This window comes from Macrobrachium rosenbergii, chromosome 21, assembly GCF_040412425.1.
Source record: "Macrobrachium rosenbergii isolate ZJJX-2024 chromosome 21, ASM4041242v1, whole genome shotgun sequence".
Lineage (NCBI taxonomy): Eukaryota > Metazoa > Arthropoda > Malacostraca > Decapoda > Palaemonidae > Macrobrachium > Macrobrachium rosenbergii.
This window is the reverse complement of record NC_089761.1, coordinates 16,557,390-16,564,889: the sequence shown is the minus strand read 5'-3', so window position 1 is coordinate 16,564,889 and position 7,500 is coordinate 16,557,390. Positions and strand designations below refer to the sequence as shown.

Here is a 7,500-nt window from a genome sequence, read left to right as displayed (position 1 = left end):
TCTTGTCAGTTTCATACTGTCTTTACAATCTGGATGGTAATCGTATAGCGCATCATTAATGTCCTAAAAAGAGACAAGCAAAAAATACATTTTTCCTGCCTATTCACATTTTTGGAATAGCGATTGCTCACCGTAGCTAATTGTGGCTGGAGATCAAAATAATATTTCAAGCCATTAAGCTATAAGAGAGTGACTCTAATTACTGTTATTATTCAGAAGATGAACCCTATTCATATGGAACAAGCCCACAGGGGCCATTGACTTGAAATTCAAGCTTCCAAAGAATATGGTGTTCATCAGAAAGAAGTAACCGAATGTGATGGGAAATACAGAAAGAAGAGATCACTTATTAAAAACGAAAAGATAAATTAAATGAGTAAATAAATAGTAAAAAAAATGTAAATAAATTACTAAAATACAAGGAACGTTGTATTAGGGTAGTAATGCACTGCACCTACGCTTGAACCTCTGAAGTTCCAATTGCACCACATCCTCAGGGAGGCTGTTCCACAATTCAACGATGTGAGGAATAAAGGACCTCTGGAAATTAGAAGTTCGACAGCGAGGCGCATTTGCTGTACATTGGTGCTGCTGTTCCGCGAATCAGGTTGCTCTCGGCAGTTAAAGGGGATCAGGGATCAATTGTGAATGTGAAAGATCTCTAGCAAAAAGACAACTTATGAAAAATTGACAAACAAGAGACCATCCGGTGATGATCCCAGTCATAATGACTAATATGAAGAAACAGGAAATCTACTACCGCGAACCACTTATCTAGAAGAAATAAATCTCTGGGAGAAGCAGACATCCACACTGTTTTTGTCTGGTGTAAATATATGAGGCCTTACGAACAATACCTAACTTACGTTGCGGAATTTGCTGAAAGTTCCATTAGATCTTTCTCAAAAGTGAGATGACGCAAATTTACATCTAGAGTAGTTAAAGCCTTAAACTCATTCAGCAGAGTCTCATCCACCTGAAGGGGAGGAGCGGGCGGGGATAGGAATCTGTACGTGATCTGTTAATCTACAGTGTTTTCGTTTTACTGGAGTTCAGCCCCATACCCCACACTACACCATTCACGATTACGACTAAGGGCAGCTTCATTTTTCGTAAGTGGAGTATTTAAGTCTACTACACCCACAAGCGCTGCATCAGGAGCATACTGAACAATCTTGTTTTCCAAGACATTATCCATATAACTTGCCTACACTAAAAATAACAGTGGACCAAGAACACTACCCAATGGAACTCCTGACACAATAGGTCTTGGTTCGCTAAAGATTCCATCAACAGCAACTCGCTGCTGCATACCTGTAAGGAAATCTCGAAGTAAGCCTAAAACATAACCACCCACTTCAACATTCTTTAGTTTATAAATAAATGCCTCGTGTTTTACTATATCGAAAGCAGCACTAAAATCTATTTGAATTATTCTCCCCTCAAAACCCTTATCAAGGTTCTCTTACAAATGGCATGTCAAGTGTAAAAGAGTATTGCAGGTACCTAACTGTTTCCTGTATGCATGTTGACTAACAGCTAACAATCCTTTAGATTCCACATACTTACAGAGTGGCTTAAAAATAAGTTTTTCTGCAACTTGGGAGAGCACAGGGAGAATAGAAATTGGCCTGTAGTTACTGCAGTCTGCAGATATGCCATTCTTTGGAACAGGAACTGTATTACTAAGCTTGCGCTCATCTGCAAACTTACTAAGTCGGCATAAAAATCTATAAAATGTACTAATCTTGGGAGACAACAAACGGCTGAAACCATCAGGATCTTCTCCACCACAGCTATCAAGATGATCAAGAATTTTCATAACGTCCCTAGAGCGAAATGCAAAAATTTTAAAGAATATCTTCAAGATGACATATATCTGGGAGAAGGACATCCTTAGCTAACTGCTTGGATTCAAAAGCTCAATGGAGCTGAGTAATTCCTTCAAGTTTCCTCTCAGGGAATTATTGTAATTGATCTTGGCGTATGGTAAGATCTATGATGGTCGATTTTCCACCAAAAATCTTAGGCCCAGGGAACAATATGGTATAATGGAATGGAATGGAATATAAAATTTAGGCCACAGGCCAAGTGGTCATTCAGTGCTGAAATGGAAACTGAGCATTAAAAAAGTATAAGAGGAAAACTTCACAGGTGCACTGTGAAACAGTTGTTAGGAGAATGTGGTAAGTACGATGAACTGTTAGGAGTGTGAGGAAAGTACGATGAAAGAGAATATGAACGGAGGTGCATTAAAAGGAATGAAAGGGGTTGCAACTTGGGGCCGAAGGGACGTTGCAAAGACCTTTAGTAATGCCTAAAATGCATCACATGAGGTGCACTGACGGCAATACTCTCCTACGGGGAGTATGCAGTGATGCCACTCCTTGACGGTTTTTTTTACTAGATCTTGGCTTTCTAGGCTTTTCCTCGGCGTCCTGGCTTTTTGTGAGAAATTTACTTGAATCTTCGCGTTTTTATGGTTTAAGCATTAAAATTAGTAATTTCAATATACAGGGTGTTTCGAAATTAGAGCCCCCCCCCCCTCTACAGCATAAACTAAAATTGATATGGACAAAAACAAAAGTAATTCAGAACAGGTATTTATTTAAGTTTCTCTCTGGGTATTTAATATTTTGTGTGGCCTCCATCTGCCTGTACCACAGCCTGCATTCTTGAGGGGTATGATTTCAGCAAATTGCAAAAAAGCCGAGACTCAAACTCCATTTCCCTGAGCACTTCAGTCACCTCTCTTTGCAGGTCATCGAGGCTTGGTATACCATCATAGTTCACTGTGCGCACTTCAACACGATCCTTTAAGATACTACCAATGTTGTCACACACATTAAGGTCAGGGGAGCTACCTGGAAATTCACTTGACGAGAAGAAATCGATACCACTGTTTCGAAGCAGCTCCTGTGTCTGAAGAGCCTTGAAACCTAGTGCCTTATCATGCAAAAATGTGACTTCAACAAATAACACATTTTCAGGATCTTTGAGGAAAGGAAATACTCCACCAAGTAAGCACAGTTTCTCTGAAATATTTGCCATTCCATGACTGTCCTTTTTCTTTGATGATCCTAATTAACCATTTGGCTGTGAAACAGAGAAAAATTTCCAAACATTCAGGAAATTTCGCAACTTGGCGATAGCGCACTTCATCGCTGATATCATCCAACTTTGCAGCCCAAATTATGTCATTTTTATGATTTGGCTTCCTGACTGTGTAAATGAAGAATTCATCTGATGCGGCAACATGCAGAAAGTCAGCTTCATCCCAATCTTTAAGAAATGAACCACAAAACCATACACTGTCTTCTCTGTTGCTGAGTGATGTTGGACTTGCTGATAACATGAAATGGCTTGATACCAGATTTTTTCAACTCACGATATACAGCACTATAACTTTTCTTTTCCCTTTTTGTTTCTAGTTCAAGCGCCAATTTACATAAAGACTTTGATGCCTTTTGACTCCTGGGAAAGGACTTCAGGCCTTCCAAGATTCTCACTCTTTCCGCGATGACAGTCATATGGATTTTTGTTCCAGTTTCTTTTAACAAAGGATTCATCTCTTTTAATGTATTTAGCTATCCAGGAACGTGAAATGAAGGATGCGCCAGCATCCCTGGCCTCTCTGAAGGTTATAGCCTGGATTCGGTCAATCCATCTGGTTTCCTCCGAGTTGTTAGCCATGGCTGTATCTAACTCCATCACTCAGTCTCTAAAATGAAAAATAGCTTAATAGAAACTTAAAATAATGTACTTGGAGATTGGCTATAGCAGAAAACTTCATAACTTTCTATTTGTTCTGTGGAGGGGGGGAGGGCCTCTAATTTCGAAACACCCGGTATATGGCTTAATTATAGGTAATATGAAAATTGTTAACTAATCACATAATTCCAGTCTTGTTATTCTTTATCACATGAAAGTTGTAACATTCTCTCTCTCTCTCTCTCTCTCTCTCTCTCTCTCTCTCTCTCTCTCTCTCTCTCTCTCTCTCTCTCTCTGAGGCAATACGGTATTGCCATACATCGGAATATTCGCAACGTTTATGGAACATATTCGTTCTGCAGTTGTTGTGTAACTGCATGATTCCAGATGTACAATAACCACCCTAATAATATTAGAAAATTATTAATAAAAACACGATCATTCTGTCAGTTTAGTAAAATATTTTCGTCAAATCCACTTGGCAAGTTGGCAAAAAGTTAGTAATAGTTGAACTGTTCGCTTAGTTGTGCAACCTATATTGTTTTGTGCAATTTCTGTACACAACTGAATATCTTTAGTTTACCTAAGAAATATGAGTGATTCTGAAGAAGCAGGTGTTAGTGATATTCAACTCCACCAAAAAAGAAGACAAAGATATGGTATCAAGAGTCGTTTAAGAAAGAGTGGTTAGTGGATCCTGAATTTAAAGACTGGCTTCAGGCTGATGTCAAAGACAAATATGCAGCTGTGTGTGCAATCTGTGATGCAAAATTAAAAAAACTGCAACAGATCTAGACTGCTTAGTCACAAAACTTCAGCGAAGCATTTGAAGTGCTTCGCCTCAAAGAAGAGTTCTGTGAGCATTGAACATTTTGTGCAAAAAAAAAAAAAAATAAATAAATAAAAATACCAGAACAAGATTTTCAAAGTAAAGTATATACAACTGAACTCTATTTTGCAGCATACATGGCTAAAAATGGTGTGCCATTTTCTCAGGCTAATCATTTGTTAGAAATACAGAAAAAATGTTCCCAGAGTGTCAAACAGCACAATAGATGAAGATGAGAAAGGCAAAGGCATCCTATGTTATTCAAGACGAAATTGCATGGGAAGAAAAACAAGAAATGTCTAAAATATGTAGAGAAAATAGGTTTTCATTAATAAAAGATGAAAGCACTGACATTGCAGTCTCTCACATTTTAGCCATAATGGTTAGGTTTTATAATAAGAGGCTGAAAGTAACTGATGCACTGTTAGATATACTGTAGTTCGAGTTGATGATGCTAGTGGGGAAGGCCTATATCGAGTTGTGAAACAGTTACTAAGTTAAGTATACCTTAGTTTAACCAGACCACTGAGCTGATTAACAGCTCTCCTAGGGCTGGCCCGAAGGATTAGATTTATTTTACGTGGCTAAGAACCAATTGGTTACCTAGCAACGGGAATCCGAACCACATTATAGCGAGAAATGAATTTCTATCACCAGAAATAAATTCCTCTAATTCTTCATTGGCCGGCCAGAGAATCAAACGCGGGCCCAGCAGAGTACTAGCTGAGAACGGTACCCACCCGTCCAATGAGGAACTGAAACAGTTACTAACCAGTAAGGATATACCTTTAACTAATGTTACTGGATGTGCCAGCGATAACTCATCAACAATGATGGGTAGTAATACCGGATTCCAGGCACATCTGAAGAAAGATGTACCTTCAATATTTGTGATTGGCTGGATTTGCTACATCTTTGCTTTGTTTAAGCTATGCTTTTGCTCATTTACCCTCATATTTGGAGGCATTTTTGAAGAATGTATCCAGTTATTTTGCACGCAGCAGTAAACGGCAAAGTTCATTCAAATTAATTCAAGACATTATTGATAGCCCCAGCATAAGATGCCGAAGCTATCTCAGACTCGGTGGCTGTCTTGAGGAGAGGTAGCAGGAAGAATTTTGGAACAATGAGAAGCACTTGTATTGTTCTTCGAAAATAGAGCAAACACAGATAAAATTGATGGAACAGCTGTGATTTTAAAAACAACGAAAATAGGGGCACAAGGTACATGCCGCTATTCTTAAACTATATAATTAAGAAAGTAGATAAGATGAATACCGACCTTCAGTCTGAATATTTCAAGGTAAGTTCCCTCTTGTCAACCAAAGCAAATGAATATCGCAGCATAATCGTCATGTTCATTAGGCAAAAAAATCTTAGTATAAACTTTCAGAAATGGATCCAAGAAATTCGTCTAATTTTGTTGACATAAAAGATCTGCTCCTAGGAGGAAGATGTGTCCTTACTGCTGAAAGAACCTAAAGGAGAAGGGGAAAGAATATTTCCCCTTGACTGTCAGATGTTCCTAACAGATCTTTGTGTGCAAATAGGAAAAGATTTCCTTTTGAAGATGATAGAGCAATAGCTCTTCTTCAAGTTCTTGAGCCCAAACTTTCACTGTCACCACAAAAAAGGGTAAGGTAGATTATTAAGCTTGCATCTCACTGTCCACAATTAGTTAAAGATGAAAACCTTGGTGATCTAGAAGATCAGTGGCGAACTCTTTCGCATGCAAGTTCTTGCACAGATAGTGATCGATCACCATGTTCATTTTGGGGAGAATTAGGTAATATCTAGGATGGTACAGACAGTTATATTTGATATTCTTCTAAACTTTGTGTGATCTTTTAGCTCTCCCTCATTCGTCAGCAGCAACAGAAAGAATTTTCTCTCGAGTCAATCTAATTAACACAAAACAAACAGGTTACTAATAGGCATAGTGGCCAATCGACTGCTTGCAAAAATGGGCCACTGCTAGACAGGACGTCTCTTGTTATAACTGGAAGCCTTCCAGTTTTATCATAAATGAACTGAAAACAGGTAAATGTTATCAACGATATCAGGAAAGATCAAAGAAGTATACTGAAGTTAACGTTCATCCTGCTGAAGAGGAGTATGATGGTCTAACTGATATGGCAAAACCCGCACAAGTGTTTCTTCTGTAGATTTTTTTAACGTAATTGGCAAGTTGAATGGGTTCTTAATATTTTTCTTCCATTAGTATGGTAATTGTTTTAACCTTGGCTTTTTATGGCTGATCTTGGCTTTCCTTAAGGCCACGTGTTAGCTTTTCTGAAATATCAGAGTGGCAACACTGGGAGTATGGCATATTTGGAGCCCCATTCCAGATGCAAATGAGCTTGGCAATTATACATCAGGTACACTGCCACCAATCTGTACTGAGCTTGCGTATCAGATCCCGTCAAAGCACGGTCATGCAGCACCTGGGACTGTAGGAAGGAGTTTCAAGAAAAAAAAAATTTCTTTTAAACCTGAGCCTGCGCATATGAAAGACCTGTTATTTCTAGGACACAAAAGTTTAACATTTCAAAGTATTGCGGTAAACAAATTCATGGAAATTCCCCAAAGAACGACTTAACGCACAGGTAAAGTTTTGATGCTTCTCTTAGTTGCAGTTCAACCTAAGGTCGTAATTATTTTTCTATACAAAATCACTGGAACAGAATAAAGACTCGAAACATAAAGAAATGCAAATTAAGATGTAGGAGAAAAAAAAATAGTAAAAAAAAAAAGCGATGTGAAATGATAGTGTACCTCCAGCCTTAGACTTATTACCAGAACAAAGACAATATGTACTTTTTTACCTAAAATATCTTAGCAGTTAACAATAGTTCGTCGTATGATAATACAATCAAGTAGACACGATGAACACAAAACCTCAAAGTACCTCAGTATCACACACAAAAAAAAATCGTGAGAAAAGAACAAGTGTTCTTGTC

The 7,500-nt window shown here is 38.2% G+C and overlaps 1 protein-coding gene across 1 annotated transcript in view; it reads left to right on the top strand.

Annotated features, from left to right (window-relative positions):
* Positions 1-7,498: 7,498 nt before the first annotated feature.
* The window catches only part of LOC136849717 (C-type lectin domain family 17, member A-like), a 64,257-nt gene continuing 64,255 nt past the window's right edge, over positions 7,499-7,500 (top strand). Inside the window, exon 1 of the mRNA XM_067123090.1 lies at positions 7,499-7,500. This exon is cut by the window's right edge and continues 151 nt beyond it. The gene's annotated coding sequence lies outside the window, so the exon portion shown is untranslated.